This window comes from Mauremys mutica, chromosome 2, assembly GCF_020497125.1.
Source record: "Mauremys mutica isolate MM-2020 ecotype Southern chromosome 2, ASM2049712v1, whole genome shotgun sequence".
NCBI lineage: Eukaryota > Metazoa > Chordata > Testudines > Geoemydidae > Mauremys > Mauremys mutica.
In genome coordinates, this window is record NC_059073.1 from 152137984 (window position 1) to 152154729 (window position 16746).

Here is a 16746-nt window from a genome sequence, read left to right on the forward strand (position 1 = left end):
AAGGGCAGATTTACTCTAAAATGCTAAAATGCTGCAGTGCTAGGCAAGGTATAAGAAGCAGGAAGATAATATTGATTTATTGTTTCTGAGATATTATTACCATGAATGGAATTGTGAATTAAGTTTCAATACCATCATCTTTATTCTTCAGGATGCATCAACCATTAAGATTCTGCTACTGACACTTATTGAACAATTCTGTCTGTGAGATGTAAAGCTCCTGCTCGCACTCCCATAGCTATGTTAGCTGTACAGAACAAATGAAAGTAACAAGCAGGAGTGAACTCTAATCTAGTCGGTAAGGTGACCAAGTGCGACTCTGAAAATATAGGAAGCAGGAAGCTGCCATTTTTCATAGTTACTTTTCACAGCAGAACCACAGTTTCAATGCTTAACAGTATATGGCAGCGAAAGGGCACCAAGACAGAATATTTACCTACCCAGTAATTTGGCTGTCATGCCTTAGAGTATGTGTTCCATGCTTCATTTACTGCAAATGTTGAAACGTTTCACTCAACATCCAAGGTGATGACTGTTTTCATGACAAAGTGCCCACACTAGTTCCCCACTCCAAACGTCATCACCTCTTTCGAGAGGGAATAAGCTTTAAAGTAGAAAACTCTCTTAACATAGCTCAGATTTGTGGTGCAACATTATTTTCTGATCCATATTTCCAGATTGTTAGAAGATAAAGCGGACCATATGTCATCTTCAAGTGATGCTTTCATTTTACTGTTGAATATAACTATTACACTAATTAAACGTAATTTTACAATAGTGCTTTACTACAGGTACCATAGATAATTCAGTGAGATTTTATAAAACTGTAAAAATATTGCAAATGAAAGTTACATTTCACCTTTGCCACGTAGGTCACAATCAAACATTCAAAGCAAACTTAGTAAAAGTAAGTGAATATTATTTCATGTGGAATCAGTAAACATACCATACAATCCTAGCAGCTAGAATGGATGCATCTATAACTGATAAGTGCCAACAACTGTGACAGATTGAATGATAATAGGTATTTGCAAGCCACATCCAGTTTAGTAAATCCCAGACTATAGAGATATATTTCATTGGGTTCCATATTTTGATATTTCTGTGTGGTTTTGAGCATGTAGTTACAGTAACTCCTCACTTAAAGTCATCCTGGTTAAGGTTGTTTTGTTGTTATGTTGCTGATCAAATAGGGAACATGCTCGTTTAAAGTTGTGCAATGCTCCCTTAAAACGTTGTTTGGCAGCCTCCTGCTTTGTCCACTGCTTGCACAAAGAGCACCTCTTTGGAGCTAGCTGGTGGGGGCTTGGAACCAGGGTGGACCGGCAGACCCCCTATCAGCTCCCCATTCCTCTAAGTTCCCTGTGCGGCAGATGCCCAGCAGGCTATCAATTGCCAGCAGTTCAGCTGTCCCTCCCCCCCACTGCCATGTGCTGCTCCTGCCCTCTGCCTTGGAGCTGCTTCTGGGAGTTTCTTGCTTGCTGTGCAGGGGAGGGCAGAAGAGAGGGGGGCTAATGTCAGGGTGTCCCCCTCCTCCCTACTCCTGCCCCTTGCTTATCTCTTCTCCACATAGAGCAGGGTGGATACATGATAGGACTCTGGATGAAGAGAGCTTGCTGGCTGCAGCTGCTGTCTCAACTTCCTGATCTTTTTAAAGGCAATGTACTTAGAGTGGTGTCAGAGTATTTAAAGGGCAATGCACATCTCTCTTTCTTTCTCTCCCACACACTGTTTCTGTCTGCCATGCTGTCTCCCCTCCCTCCATTTGTGCTGCCTTGCAGAGTGTGAGGCTATATTAACAACAATGAGTTAACCCATAAGGGCTCAGCCGAATCCTAGTTCATCATTTAGCAGTAAGGCATTCCCTGGGAATATCCCATCCTGTTCCACCCTCTGCCTTCACCACTCAACCAAGCTTCACAATCATTATTTCTGTGTAATATCGTTGCAGTGTACAGTATTAAATTGTTTGTTTAAAAGTTATAGCGGGTGTGTGGGTGTGTATGTATATATAATATAGATTTTTGTCTGGTGAAAAAAAATTCCCCGAAACTCTACCCCATCCCCTCCCATTTAAATTAATTCTTATGGGGAAATTGGATTCGCTTAACATCGTTTCACTTAAATTCACATTTTTCAGGAACATGACTACAAAGTTAAGTGAGGAGTTACTGTATTTAGGTTTCTAGCAGCAAGCTGTGGGACACTTTTAAGGTCACTGTGTGAGAGACAGTAGTATACATGAGTTAATTATTAACAGATGGAAGTGCAGAATGCTTGGCAAGCTTGTGTTTATCCATATCACACTGTAAATGTGTGGGCCCGGGGCTCAACCCTCCCAGGGGAGGAGGGGAGCCACACCGGCCCGTCGTTCTTACATGGGTTCTGCCCTGTTCCTTTAAGGCTGAGCAACATTATCAACAGGCAGCTAGGGGCTCAGGCCTTCTGCTGCAAGGCTGAGCGACAATACAAGAGTCAGTTAGGTCTCAGGCCTTCTGCTGCAAGGCTGAGCAACAATATCAGAGTCTGTTAGGGCTCAGGCCTTCTGCTGCAAGGCTAAGCAACAATATCAGAGTCAGTTAGGGCTCAGGCCTTCTGCTGCAAGGCTGAGCAACAATATCAGAGTCAATTAGGGCTCAGACCTTCTGCTGCAAGGCTGAGCAACAATATCAGAGTCAATTAGGGCTCAGGCCTTCTGCTGCAGGGCTGAGCAACAATATCAGAGTCAATTAGGGCTCAGGCCTTCTGCTGCAAGGCTGAGCACTGGGGTGAGGGGGAAAACTGCCACCCGTGAGTGGAGTGGCAGGGGACACACAGGCCCACCCACTCCACCGTGTCCCGGCCCAGAGCCCTAGGCAGCGGCTATTACCGCCAACGGTCAGTGGGGATCCTGACCGCAACACACTGACATGGGCATTGTTTGATCTGCAGCCTGACGGGGGTCGGCTGCCCCCGGGTCACTTCCAATTTCCCCCTCTCGGCCTACCTGGTCTGTGGCGTCCGCTCCCGGGAAGTCCAATTGCAAGGGCTCCTCGCAGCCCGGGCTGGGGGGTAGATCCGGCAGTTCCTCGGGGAAGTCCGGCCAGTTCTGCTCCGGGGGTTCCTCGGGGTAACAGCAAGGGAGAGGTGACGTCTCCGGCGGTTCCTCCTCGTAGGTGGCACGGGGGAGCTCCAGCGGGTCCTCCCAGTATTGAGCGAGGGGAAGCTCCGGCCAGTCCGGGCAATTGCTCTGGGCCCCAGCAGCTTCCCAGTCCCGAGCCCCCTCAGGCAGGTCCACTCCCCGCGGTGGCTGGGCCCCAACTGAGCTCTGATGGCCAGCTTTTATGCTTCCAGGTCACCGCTTGACCCTCTGAGGGGCGGGCTCTGTAGCCCCACCCCTTCCAGTGTCCGGAGCTCAACCCTCCCAGGGGAGGAGGGGAGCCACACGGGCCCTTTACACTCCCCCCGCCCCCATGTGTGGCTCCCACTTGTCGGGGCCAGATCTTTCCATCTCCCCGAGGCGGGATAGGAAGTCGGCATTGGCATGGTCCTTGCCCGCCTGGTGCTGGATGGTAAAGGCATAGGGTTGCAAGGCCAAGTACCAGCGCATGATACGGGGGTTGTTACCCTTCATGCGCATTAACCACTGGAGGGGCGCATGGTCCGTGACGAGAGTGAATGGGGCTCCCAGAAGGAAAAAACGGAGAGCATCACAGGCCCATTTCACCGCGAGGGCTTCCTTTTCGATTACGGCATAATTCCGTTCGCGGGGGAACAGTTTCCGGCTTAGGTACAGGACCGGGTGATCTCCTCCATCTACCTCCTGGGACAGGACTGCCCCTATGCCTGTCTCTGATGCGTCCGTTTGGAGGATGAACCACTTGTTGAAATCCGGGCTATACAAGACCGGTTCCTGACACAGGCAGCCCTGGAGCGTCCTGAAGGCAGTTTCGCATGCAGGGGTCCACCGTACTTGTTGGGGGCTATTCTTGGTTAGCAGCTCGGTTAGGGATGCGGCGATAGACGCAAACTGTGGGATAAACCGCCGGTAATACCCCACGAGGCCCAGGAATTGCCGCACCTGGTGTTTCGTCGTTGGCGTTGGGCACTCCATGAGGGCTTGTACCTTCCCCACAAGGGGTCTTATTCGTCCCCCTTCCATGGTGTAGCCGAGGTAGGTGGTCTTCTGCCAGGCTATCCGGCATTTCTTGGGGTTGGCTGTCAACCCCGCCTCCCGCAAGGTCCTTAGGACCGCTGCGACCCGGTTGAGGTGATCCTCCCAGCGGCGGCTGTAAATTACTACGTCGTCCAGATAGGCGGCCGCATAATCCTGGTGTGGCCGTAGTAGATGATCCATTAGCCGCTGGAAGGTCGCCGGGGCGCCATGGAGCCCGAAAGGCATTCGGGTGAACTGATAAAGTCCCGATGGAGTGGCAAAGGCGGTCTTCTCTTTGGAACCCTCGTTGAGCGGGATCTGCCAATAGCCTTTACTAAGATCCAGGGTAGTGATAAACTGAGCTTCCCCAAGGCGTCCTAGGAGCTCGTCCACCCTGGGCATTGGATAGGTGTCAAAGCAGGAGATGGCGTTTACCCGTTGGAAATCTATACAGAACCGGCGGGTGCCGTCCGGTTTGGGTACCAGAACCACTGGACTGCACCACTCGCTCCAGGACGGTTCGATAACCCCCAGGGCCAACATGGCCTGGACCTCCTCCTCGACCTCCTGGCGCATCCGATACAGTAAGGGCCGGGTGGTCTCTCGTATCGTCTTCCCTGGCTCGGTCTGGATCGTATGACAGGCCAGGGTCGTGTAGCCCGGTATTGCCATAAAGGTCTTCCGGAAGGCCCGCAGGAGACATTTGGCCTGCTTACGCTGTTCCTCCGTGAGTGAGTTGCCCAGCGGGGGCTCCTCCGAGTCCCCCGTCTGGATCACCTCGGGGCCCAGTTCCGGTTCAGGTGGGTAAGGGTCGATTAGCAGGCCCTCCTGGTCACGCCAAGTCTTTAACAGATTGACGTGGTATAGCTGGGTCTTCTTTCGTCGATCTGGCTGGTGAACCTCATAGGTAACGGGTCCCACTCTTCGAGTGACTTCATACGGCCCCTGCCAGCAGGCCAATAACTTCGACTCGCTGGAAGGCAGGAGCAGTAGGACCCGGTCCCCGGCAGCAAATTCCCGTGCCTGCGAATCCCGGTTGTAGTTTTGCCCCTGTCTCACTTGGGCTATCCTCAAGTTCTCCCGTGCCAGGGTGCCTGCTTGAGTGAGGTACTCCCGCAACTGGAGAACGTACCGGAGGAGACCCTGGGATGGGGAGGCCGACTGTTCCCAGTTCTCCCGCATTAAATCCAGGAGGCCCCGTGGCCTACGTCCGTATAACAATTCAAATGGGGAGAACTTTGTTGACGCCTGGGGGACCTCCCGGACAGCTAGCAACAGGGGTGGTAGGAACTGATCCCAGTGGCGTAGCTCCCCCGGGGGAAATTTCTTCAGCATGTCCTTGAGGGTGCGGTTAAACCACTCCACCAACCCATTGGTTTGCGGAGGGTACATGGAGGTGTGGAGCTGTTTCACCCCAGGAGCTTGCAGACCTCTTTGAGTAGCCAGGACGTAAAATTAGTACCTTGGTCGGTTAGGATTTCCTTGGGCAACCCTACGCGGGCAAAAATCTTTACTAACTCCCCGGCAAAAGTCCGGGCTGTGATGCTCCGCAAGGAGATAGCCTCTGGGAAGCGGGAGGCGTAGTCCACGAGGACCAAGACGTATTGGAAGCCGGCCGCGCTTCTGGGGAGTGGGCCTACTAGGTCCATGGCGACCCGTTCGAATGGGGTCTCGACCAACGGCATGGGGACTAAGGGCGCCTTGGGTACCCGAGGCGGAGCGGCCAGTTGACACTCCGGGCAGGAGTTGCAATACCGCTTCACGTCTTGGTGGAGTCCGGGCCAAAAGAACCGCGCCAGGATTTGGGCAAGGGTCTTCTCATGCCCTAGATGTCCGGCGGCTGGCACGTCGTGGACCAATCTCATCACGGCCCACCGGTGACAGCGGGGTACCAGCAACTGCATTTGCGGTTCCCGTGTGCGGGGGTCTCGGTCGACCGGGTAGAGTCTGTCCCGGCGTAGTTTGAAATGGGGCCACTGGGTGGCCCGATGAGGATTGATTACGGACCCATCTATGGCTGCGAGTTGCTCGTAGGCCCAGCTAAGAGTAGGGTCCGCGCGCTGGTCGCGGGAGAAGTCGGTGTCGAAGCGGGGTTCGGTGGGGGCCTCTCCCGATGGTCCACTGGCTTCTTGGCCTCCTGCTTCGCTCTCCTCACCGTCCTTCTCTGCATCTGGCAGAGGTTCCTGGGGTTCGGCCTCTAACGTCGGCGTTGACCGGAGAACCTCCTCGAAGGTGGGCTAGTCCCGCCCCAGGATCACGGGGTACGCCAGGTGGGGCGCCAGGCCGACTACTAACTGTCGGATGATACCACCCACTGTTAGCCAGACTCGAGCGCTCGGGTAGGGCCAGACGTCCCCATGAATGTACTGCACACGGATCGGCTTCAAATGGGGGTCGACCAGGGGTCCCAGAGCCTGGCGAACCAATGTCTGGCCGCACCCAGAGTCAATCAAGGCCTGCGTGGCTTGGTCCTCAACCGTCACCGGGACCGTGAGCTTAGGGACCTGGGGTAGTCGGGTCCGGCGGGCCCCTGCGTAGACCTGCCCAAAGCTACAGTCCATTTCAGGGCAGTCCCGTTGTAGGTGCCCCGCCTTCCCGCATCCAAAGCAGGGACCGAGCTCGGGGCGTCCGCTCCGAGGGGGGGCTGCTCGGGTACTTCGGGGGGGGCTCCGACGGGCCCTTGGGGCCCCCTGATTGAAGGCTGGGGTTACCAGCCGGGGAGCCGCGTCGAAGTGCGGGGTTTGGGACCCCGGCTGAGAGTCTGATCCGTAACCCGGACCTCGCGGGCTCGGCAGGATGGTCGCCTTCTTCTCATTATGGGGGCATTCGGGCCCAGAGGTAGGTGGCCGAAAGGTGGGCCCTATGGAGGCTTCCGCGGCGAGGAAGCCTTCCATTAGCGAGACGGCGTCAGCCAGGGTCGCTGGCCGGTGGCGGAGTACCCAGGCGGGCAGGGTATGGACAAATTGCTCCAAGACAACCTGCTCAGTTACCTCCTCCGCCGTCCTGACCTCTGGTTGCAGCCACCGGTGGCAGGCCTCCTTCAAGGTCTGGGCCACCATCCGGGGACGGGCGCCCGCAGAGTAGGTCTGGCACCGGAACTGCTGTCTAAAGGTCTCTGGGCTGACGTCCAAAGCATCCAGAACCTCAGCTTTTACTCGGTCATAGTCCCTGGCCTCTTCTGTCGCCAGTCTGCGGTAGGCCGCTTGGGCCGTCCCGGTCAAATATGGGGCCAAAAGAGTGGCCCATTGGTCTCGGGCCCACCCTGCGACGAGGGCCACACGCTCAAATGTGACCAAGAAGGCCTCGGGGTCGTCGTCCGGGCCCATCTTGGTCAGGCGTAGGGGGGCAGCCGAACGTGGCCCCCCCCAGCACCCTTCCCCGCTGGCCAGTCGGCAGGGCGGGGTGCGGGGCCCATGAGGTGCTGCAGCTGGCTCCCCAGCTGCTGGACTAACTGCTGCTGCTGCTCCAGCTGAGCCACGTGCTGCTGCTGCTGCTGTTGTTTGAGATGGGCGGCATCTCGTTGCTGCTGCTGCTCCAGCTGGGCGGCATGCTGCCGCTCCTGGCTCTCCACCAGCAGCTGGAACAGCCGTTCCATATCCATGTTCCTGGCTAGGAAGGGGGTGAACCACCGCCCGCTTACCGGCCCCTTCTCACAGGGGCACGGGTTCGAAAAGTACCTGGTCAGGTGCCACTTGTAAACATGTGGGCCTGGGGCTCAACCCTCCCAGGGGAGGAGGGGAGCCACACCGGCCCGTCGTTCTTACGTGGGTTCTGATCTGTTCCTTTAAGGCTGAGCAACACTATCAACAGGCAGCTAGGGGCTCAGGCCTTCTGCTGCAAGGCTGAGCGACAATACAAGAGTCAGTTAGGTCTCAGGCCTTCTGTTGCAAGGCTGAGCAACAATATCAGAGTCAATTAGGGCTCAGGCCTTCTGCTGCAAGGCTGAACAACAATATAAGAGTCAATTAGGGCTCAGGCCTTCTGCTGCAAGGCTGAGCACTGGGGTGAGGGGGAAAACTGCTACCCATGAGTGGAGTGGCAGGGGACACACAGGCCCACGCACTCCACCGCGTCCCGGCCCGGGGCCCTAGGCAGCGGCTATTACCGCCAACGGTCAGTGGGGATCCTGACCGCAACACACTGACATGGGCATTGTTTGATCTGCAGCCTGACGGGGGTCGGCTGCCCCCGGGTCACTTCCAATTTCCCCCTCTCGGCCTACCTGGTCTGTGGCGTCCGCTCCCGGGAAGTCCAATAGCAAGGGCTCCTCGCAGCCCGGGCTGGGGGGTAGATCCGGCAGTTCCTCGGGGAAGTCCGGCCAGTTCTGCTCCGGGGGTTCCTCGGGGTAACAGCAAGGGAGAGGTGACGTCTCCGGCGGTTCCTCCTCGTAGGTGGCACGGGGGAGCTCTGGCGGGTCCTCCCAGTATCGAGCGAGGGGAAGCTCCGGCCAATCCGGGCAATTGCTCTGGGCCCCAGCAGCTTCCCAGTCCCGAGCGCCATCGGGCAGGTCCACTCCCAGCGGTGGCTGGGCCCCAACTGAGCTCGGGTGGCCGGCTTTTATGCTTCCGGGTCGCCGCTTGACCCTCTGAGGGGCGGGCTCACTGCTCTGTAGCCCTGCCCCTTCCGGTGTCCGGGGCTCAACCCTCCCAGGGGAGGAGGGGAGCCACACCGGCCCGTTACACACACCAATAGGAAAGCAGATGGATAGCAGATTTATAAGTGTGTATAGTGAGGGGGAGTGGCCTCGCACTGAGCCAGAGGAGGACGGACCACTCTCTGCTCCCCAGTGGGTGGAGCCAGGTGAGGCCTGCCTCTCATGCCAGAAGCTAAGTGGCGGGACAGGAAGTATAAAAGACAGGGTCTCTAGCCCAGTTGAGCCTGAAACTGGAAGGAGACAGATGTCCCAAGGCTGCTGCAGACCCTGGGCTCTGCTCCTGAACCAAGGAGCACCCTGACCCCAGAGGAAGCCGAGAGCAGAGAATAGTGACTAAGATTGCCAGTGGCCAAACAGTCCAATGAGACAGACAACCCATGGACTACATAACCCCTTGTCCAAACTGTTTTAGGAAGTACCTAGGGAAACCTGACTTTGGTCCAGTTTACCTGCCAGTACCCAAGTCAGCATGTTTTGGTGGGATCCCCACTGATCCAGTGGTGTAGCCCTCTGACACTGTCAGGGCCCTGGTCTGGGACCGATAGAGTAGGGTAGGCCTTGGTTCCCCAACCCCTTGAGTCTGCCCCACCCTTGTGTGGCAACCTACCCCCTGAGGCCCAGAGGCCTGTGTCTGCCATCTGCCTGGGCCTGAGAAAGACTGCCTATGACTATGCCCTGCCTAAGGGCCTCAATTCCTTAGACTGTTTGCTGCTCTACCCTACCCTGCCAAAGGGGCCTCTAGCCCGGCACTTGATTTGCTAGTTCCCTGATACTGGGCAGTGCCCCAGTGATGCGATGAGGCAGAGTGACCTCCCACTGAGCCAAAGGGGAGGGCCAATTGCTAACCCATTGCAGTGTGGGAATTTATTTCTATCTCATACATTAAAGGATATATTAGAATTCATTTGTCATTGTTATTAAATTATAAAAGCTAAAGATGGAACACACCCATCACCTACATTGCCAATACAGGGTTGTTGAGTCCCAGTGACAGGACATAAGTATAAAACTGAGGTAAAAACAACGAGGAGTCCTTGTGGCACCTTAGAAGCTAACAAATTTATTGGGGCATAAGCTTTTGTGGGCTATAATACACTTCATCAGATGCATGGAGTGGTAAAAAGAGTAAGCAGGTATAAATGTACAGCACATGAAAAAATGAGAGTTGCTTTACCAAGTGGGGAACTCCCATCTTTTCATGTGCTGTATAGTTATACCTGCTTACTGTATTTTCCACTCCATGCATCTGATGAAGTGGATTATAGCCCACAAAAGCTTATGCCCAAATAAATGTGTTAGTCTCTAAGGTGCCACAAGGACTCCTCGTTGTTTTTATTGATACAGACTAACACGGCTACCCCCTCTGAAACTAATGTAAAGTCAATCTTAATACAAAATAAAGAGATACTTAAATATTCACTAAAAATTAGGTATAGGCAGATAAGGTCATGGGGAAACAAAAAGCAAAAGGCCCTCTAAATAAATCCTAGAAACAAATCCAAAATATTTGGAAAGGTCTGAAATATTTGTTTAGTTTTATTCTCTGATATTTGCACATTCATCTGCATTTCCAGCTGAGACTGGTGCCAAATAATTAATAATAATAATAATTAATAATTAATAATGCTGTAAAATCACTAACAAAGGGTGTTTTTCAGTATCCCCAGCCTGACTGGAAGCAGAGTATTGGAAACCTTCTTGAAGGAGCCTTTTCTCATGAGATTTCAAACTCAATTCTGAAGACTCAACAGATTCAGATAAGGTTTAGATTAGCTTTCAGACTCCTGAGGCCTTATCTGATCCAAATCCAAACTCTGAACCTTCTGAGTACTCCTCACACTAGTAAAAATGTGAAAAATACTTTTCCTGTATGTACAGCAAAAAGCTCTTACAGGCCCTGATCCAAAGCCCACTGAAGTCAATGGAAGGACTCAGCTTGATGGCAGATGATTTGCATGGGGCTCATAATGTCAGGCTATGTCTATACTGCAAAGGTACAACTATAGCTTGGGTAGGTGTACCAGCACAAGCTTTAACCAAGCTAGTTCACTAAGAATAACAGTGAAGAAGCAGCAGCATGGACTAGCATCACAAGCACAAACCCATGTAGATTGCGTGGGCTTTTACAGCCTGCATTGAAACCCATGTCACTGCATCTTCACTGCTACTTTTAGCATGGTAACTAGATTAAAAACTAGCTTGGGTATGGCTACCCAAACTGCACATGACACCTCGGATTGCAGTGTAGCCATAGTTTGCATAGCAAAAGTACGATTTGATTAAGCTATGTCTACACTAGCAAAATTCAGATCTGCAATGCTTTACCAAAACAGCTTTGTTTGTGATAGCAATGGTGGTATCTGTACTGTAAGATGGGGTAAGTATTTTTAACCATCTTGACTTAAGGATAGGTGGGACAGAGATAAAAATGCCTGTACCCCACCTACATTACAGTTCCACTGTTACAAATGTTAAGGAATTATGGATCATTTTTTTTTACCAGGGTACGTACTTAACAGACATTCCACCACCCACCTGCCTAGTATCTTACACCACAATAATAACAACAGTGGGCTATTCAAGTGGGATCATAACTAAGCAGTTTCTCATTTTTATTTTGCCCTTTAAAAAGAAACACCAAGCTTATTATGAATGTAAAGTCATCAAAGTTAGGAAAAGAAGAAAGAGCTCAAATTCAGCCATCAGTTACACCTATGTTATTTATTTGCATTGATTAATCCTCCTTTCATTTGAGGTTTCCAGCCCTTTCATTCCCTCCTCCTGCTCCCTTCCTTACCTTCTTTTCCTAAAAAGAAGTTATTGGCTATCTGATTAAATGTTAATTAGTGACTTCAGTGGGGTTGCTTGCATGAAACTGAGAACAAAATATTGCCCAAGGAATTTTAATTAGTCAAATTTATAATAAGAAAAGAAAACCAAAGTAGTGCACAGCTTTTAATATAATAACCTAAAAATCTGAGCACACTTTCAGGAATCACAGTTTCTCCATCAGCACATGAGAAAAGCAGAGCCAGGGGCTGAAGTTATGCTGGTAGGGTGTCACTTCAAATTTAAATTTAATTTGATTCAATTCAAGTATACAGAGATTAAAGAGAAAATAAAAATAAAGTAAGTACAGGTGTGGATTGAAGTTCCTCTGTGAATTTAATTATGAAATTTGGATCAATGTCCTGCAGTTGCTTTGCTCTTTTTAAATTAAAACTTTAAATACACTTGTAATTTATTTATTTTAAACACAGTTATTTAAGGTGTGTATGTGGTGTGGTGTGATATACTTGTTTCAATAGTTAATGAGTGTAAAGGGCTTTGAAGAGGAAATGGCATGTGTGAATTCTAAATAAAATATTAGGGATTTGCTTTTGTTTAGCTTTTGCTAGCAACAGACTTACCTGAAAGCACTGACAGTGGAATTCACACATGGTACAGAGGGTAAAGCTTAAAGAACCATGTAATTCATGCACAGAGGCACCAAAAGGGTGAATTGCAGGTAGAGTGGCTATATGGGGTACCTATGCGCCTTCTAGATGCCATGGAACAAGTCTGTGCATAAACTTGTGTTGAAGGCCATCAAAAGAGATTCAACAGGGAAGGGGCCCTGGGATGTGTGTTTCCTCAATCCAGTCACCCAAACACCCCGTTCAAGTCGGGTTGTGGCTGCTATTTCAGCCTATGGAGACTGGAATACCAGCCACATGGGAGAATGGCAGCACTGGGGGATGATTTTCACCTATATCTCCTAGAATAATTCCATATAATTTCATTATAACAAACAGTGCTAAAGGAAATTCTTCCCAATTGAAATGAGCAAAAAAGTTTACTCCCCTCCCCATAAACAGGTGATTACAATAATGGTGTCCAGTCTGTTGTGCTATCAGTCACTTGTATGCTGTCACAGGGCTTCATCCAGCTTGCTCTGAAGTCAGTGGGGTAGAGGTGTCTCTCCACTGACTTAATAGGAAGTTGAATTTGGGCCCTTATTAAAGAGGAATAGGGATGAATAAGTGTCAGCATTTCAGCACATTTGATGCTGCTTACTGAAGCTTTATAAAAAGAACAAGAGTACTTCCCTTGATGGTAAGGGATGAAAGTGCAATGTATCATGCTTAATGTGACTACATTAGTTCATGACTAGGTGGTTCGTCTTCAGTCCCAATATGGTGTCACACGACAGCCCTCCTCACCTATCTGCCATGCTAAAAGTGAAGCAAGTAATTGTGAAGCCAGTTACATTCTGTCTTTGACAAACCCCACAGCACCGACAATCTTCAGTACATCAGCTAGGAAAGGACCCCAGGCTCCATGTTCAGCTAAGAGGGATTATCGCTATAGAAAATACATCCTCGTACCAAGTTAAGGCTACATAAATTCCCCAAATTGTTTGTTATACTGAGGATACAGTTTAATTAGCAGCCTTCAGGTCTGTAGTGTCTTGCATTGAGAAAGCTCTGCTATACAGACTGTGTGCTAGGTTAGGTATTGCTTCATTTACCACTATGCAGCTACCTCTGGGTAGTATTTGTAATACATACCATAAACAACATTGCTGCCGGTGGTGATTGTTCCTATACAATTTAAAAAAATAGTAGTATTGTATATTCTACCCCGTCTCTGGGCCCAGTGAATATTTTCTTCTGGGCTGGAAGCCCAAACACCGCAACATTCTACTGGTGTGTAAAAATCAGACAGTGAAACTGATGAGAGAACCTGACTAATCCAGCAGCCAAGCTTGAGTGAAGCAGAACAAGTGCACAAGTTATTTAAAAATTATGAAAAGTCAATTTAGATTTTTTTAAAAATAAAATATTTCATTTCAGTGGACTAACTTTCTATTAGCAATATTGGTGAGGAGTATTTGTTTTCAGTATGCTCTGTCTTGACTGACTGTATCCCTTTAATTGAGAGCTGTCCCAGGTACTCTGAGACTTCTACATTCAACACTTAGTGTATGTGGCATGTTATCAGAAGAACTCCTGAGTCTTTCACTCCACAGTCCCTATAAATGTCACCCATTAATCACACTCAATCACATTCACATTGATAAAATAGACCAAAAATATGTAGCTTTATTGTATTCTACAGTCATCACAACTTTACTTTTTTTTGTTTAAAACAATACAAGTGAGGGGTTACTTTAGCAAATTATAGGGACAATGTTACATAACAAGATCCAGTGGCTAGAAGCTGAAGCTAGGCAAATTCAGGCTAGAAATAAGATGAACATTTTAAACAGTTCCTTTGATGTTAATTGAAAACATTATCTTGTTAAACTAGACAAATAGTGAATGACCTGGGAGTCAGCCTGTACCACAGCCTGAGTTACAACTAATTATGCAGTGGGTCCTTTTTCTTCTTCTTCTTCTGTACTGATCTACGTCTGGAAGAAGGAAACATTTCTGCATGGAGCCACAGGTGGTAGCAGAAGTATCAGAGATGGAAATCACTTAGCATGCTTCTGCCAACTCAGACAGAATCTATCTACAGAGATATTTTGAAACGTTTATGCAAGCAGAAATCATGCTATAGACCAGTGCTTCTTGACCCAGGGGTTACAATCCTGAAAATTTTGAGAAACACTGGTCCAGACTATTCCTCTTGCAGCTGTATAACATGCTTACAAATTTAATGCTATTTGGATCTGTTGCCAGTACATAAAAACCATGTCATAACCACAAGCAATTTAAAATAAGAAAGGCATAGTATAAAGTTCTACTGAAGTTAATTTACAACATGGTTCAGCTTCCCAAGCTCAATAGCAAAAGCTTTTTAAACAATAAAAATCTTTAGGCTTCTCTTTAAAAAAAATCTAGTTAATGCTATTGGTCATTGTTAAACATTGACCTGATCTTGCTCCACTCGAAATCAGTGGAAGTTTTGACTGATAAATCCAGTGTGTGTGTGTGTGTGCAGTATATCCTGCATCAAATACAACTGGATCACCTTTCTATGATGGTCAGATTTTGGAGACTAGGTGTTAACAGAAATCACAGTCTGGATGGGGACTTTTGTGGGGTCTCGGTTAATTTTGCTTGAGCTGATCTTTGATTCAAAGTCATTTCCAGTTTTTATCAGTTTGAGAATAAGGTCTAAAAAACACTGCTAATGATAAAAGTCCCTTATTTGTCCTTTACCACAACATATTTTCATGTAAAGATTCTTAATGGCCTTTAGCAACATATATCCTGTTAAAGATGTCACTTGTGCACCAAGTTTTGTGTTTAGTGACAAGTGCATTTTCAAAGTTATCCCACTGGATTGTTTACTCCAAGGATTCAATGCTCGTTTATATTAGGGCCCCCCTATGCCACTCTGGCAGTGTAAAAGGCCTTAAAATGGTTGCAAATTATATTTTTGCTGATTTTATGGCCCTTTATACTACCAGAGCGGTGTAAAGGGATGTTAGTGAAAATGAGAATTGGGCCCCTTTGCATTTTCTTTAAGGCTTTTATTTGCTATTTGCATCTCATGGCAGAGCTGAATTTGATAAGCCAAAAGAGACATATTTTAAAAGTATCTTTTAGACATATCAGTGGGCAAAGAAAAAGACATTTTTAGCTAATACACAAATGAAAAACTTGAATTGGTGGAGGGTTTTTTTTTTGGCCATCTATATCCCTGTGTGTTTTATTTTATTTTATTTTTTTTGTAGGGGAAATACAGAGTGACAGTGACAAAAGTGGTAGCTCTTTGGCACTTCAGCAGAGCAGAGATGCTTCAGCACATCACACAGATATACTGCTGATTAGCAGAGGGGAATATAATACAAAATATGATCTAAATGTTTTGATCTTTTTTTTAATTAAGAAAATATTTACTCTTTTAACCTCAAGTGTAGAAACATAAGTGATCATCTCAGAGTAACATGCCTTTCTCTGACTTGCCACTATAATCTCTCATGTATTCTGAACTAGGTCTGTGTGCTGAACATTCATTCATGTCAATGTATAGTATCTGGTACAGAGCATAGCAGTTCCGCAGTGCAGAGGGTAGGGAAGAATTTGCCCTAAGTGAATAACAGTAAGGAAAGTAGTTAGCAAATGATGAAAATAAGAAAATGACAACAAGCACATCTGACAATTGGAGTTATGCTGGGTCATCTCTTCCTTGTGAAATATGTTCTGTGATTGGTTACTACCTGTAAATAAACATTGACACAGAACTCATAAATATACAAAACACAGATTAAATAGCAAACAGGCAGATATTGATTATTAAATATAGTATATGAGGAAGAACTGAAGAGTTTGCATATGTTCCATATCCTGCTAGGAAAATGGCGCCATCTCATGGTATGAAACTCATCTTGTAAAAGGAATTGTTGAAAATTATAATGAATGCCTTGTTGCTGCACTGGACTAGAATGTTTTATTGGAAGAGGTGGGAATTAACTTATAGAAGGAGGAAACTCAGAGTAGGTGACAATAGAATCACCACATTTTGAGTGGGTGTTGTGTGGTGCTAACATGAGTATTGTCTGTGCAATAAATTTTTCAGATGGCAATAAATCTAATAAAAGTAAAATAATTTCTCAGGCATTTCCTTAAGCCATCTATACAAAGCTATTAATAAATAATAAATGAGTAAAGTGCTTAGTTTTATCTGATCACAATATTCATCATGGCCAATAAAGAAGAGACAGAAAATCAGAAGAAAATACAAATGCTGCCTTCTACCCTGTTTACTCACATGGACTTTGTGACTTCTGTAATACTAACTTCTGTGTTTTAAACTTTTGACCACTTTTTATCACAAGTATGAACGTTGCTTAAGAAAATAATCCAATGGAGAAAGATTTCATCACCCATGTCAGATGTGAGTGGATAAAAACAAACAAAAACCCCAGATACTAATTTTGGTAGTTTAAAAGAAAAATTCTTTTAGATTATAGGATCAGAACCAAAATAAGGCATGCTGTACTAATGAGGCTACAGTGTGGCTT

The 16746-nt window shown here is 48.0% G+C and overlaps 1 protein-coding gene and 1 long non-coding RNA gene across 4 annotated transcripts in view; one reads left to right on the forward strand and one right to left on the reverse strand.

The window, feature by feature from the left end:
• Nucleotides 1–3096, reverse strand: part of LOC123363960 — a 75556-nt gene extending 72460 nt beyond the window's left edge. Inside the window, exon 1 of the long non-coding RNA XR_006576956.1 lies at nucleotides 2987–3096. This is a non-coding gene — a long non-coding RNA (uncharacterized LOC123363960). The remainder of the gene's footprint in view (nucleotides 1–2986) is intronic.
• The window catches only part of CDH12 (cadherin 12), a 914698-nt gene that overhangs the window by 774683 nt on the left and 123269 nt on the right, over nucleotides 1–16746 (forward strand). The window lies entirely within an intron of this gene.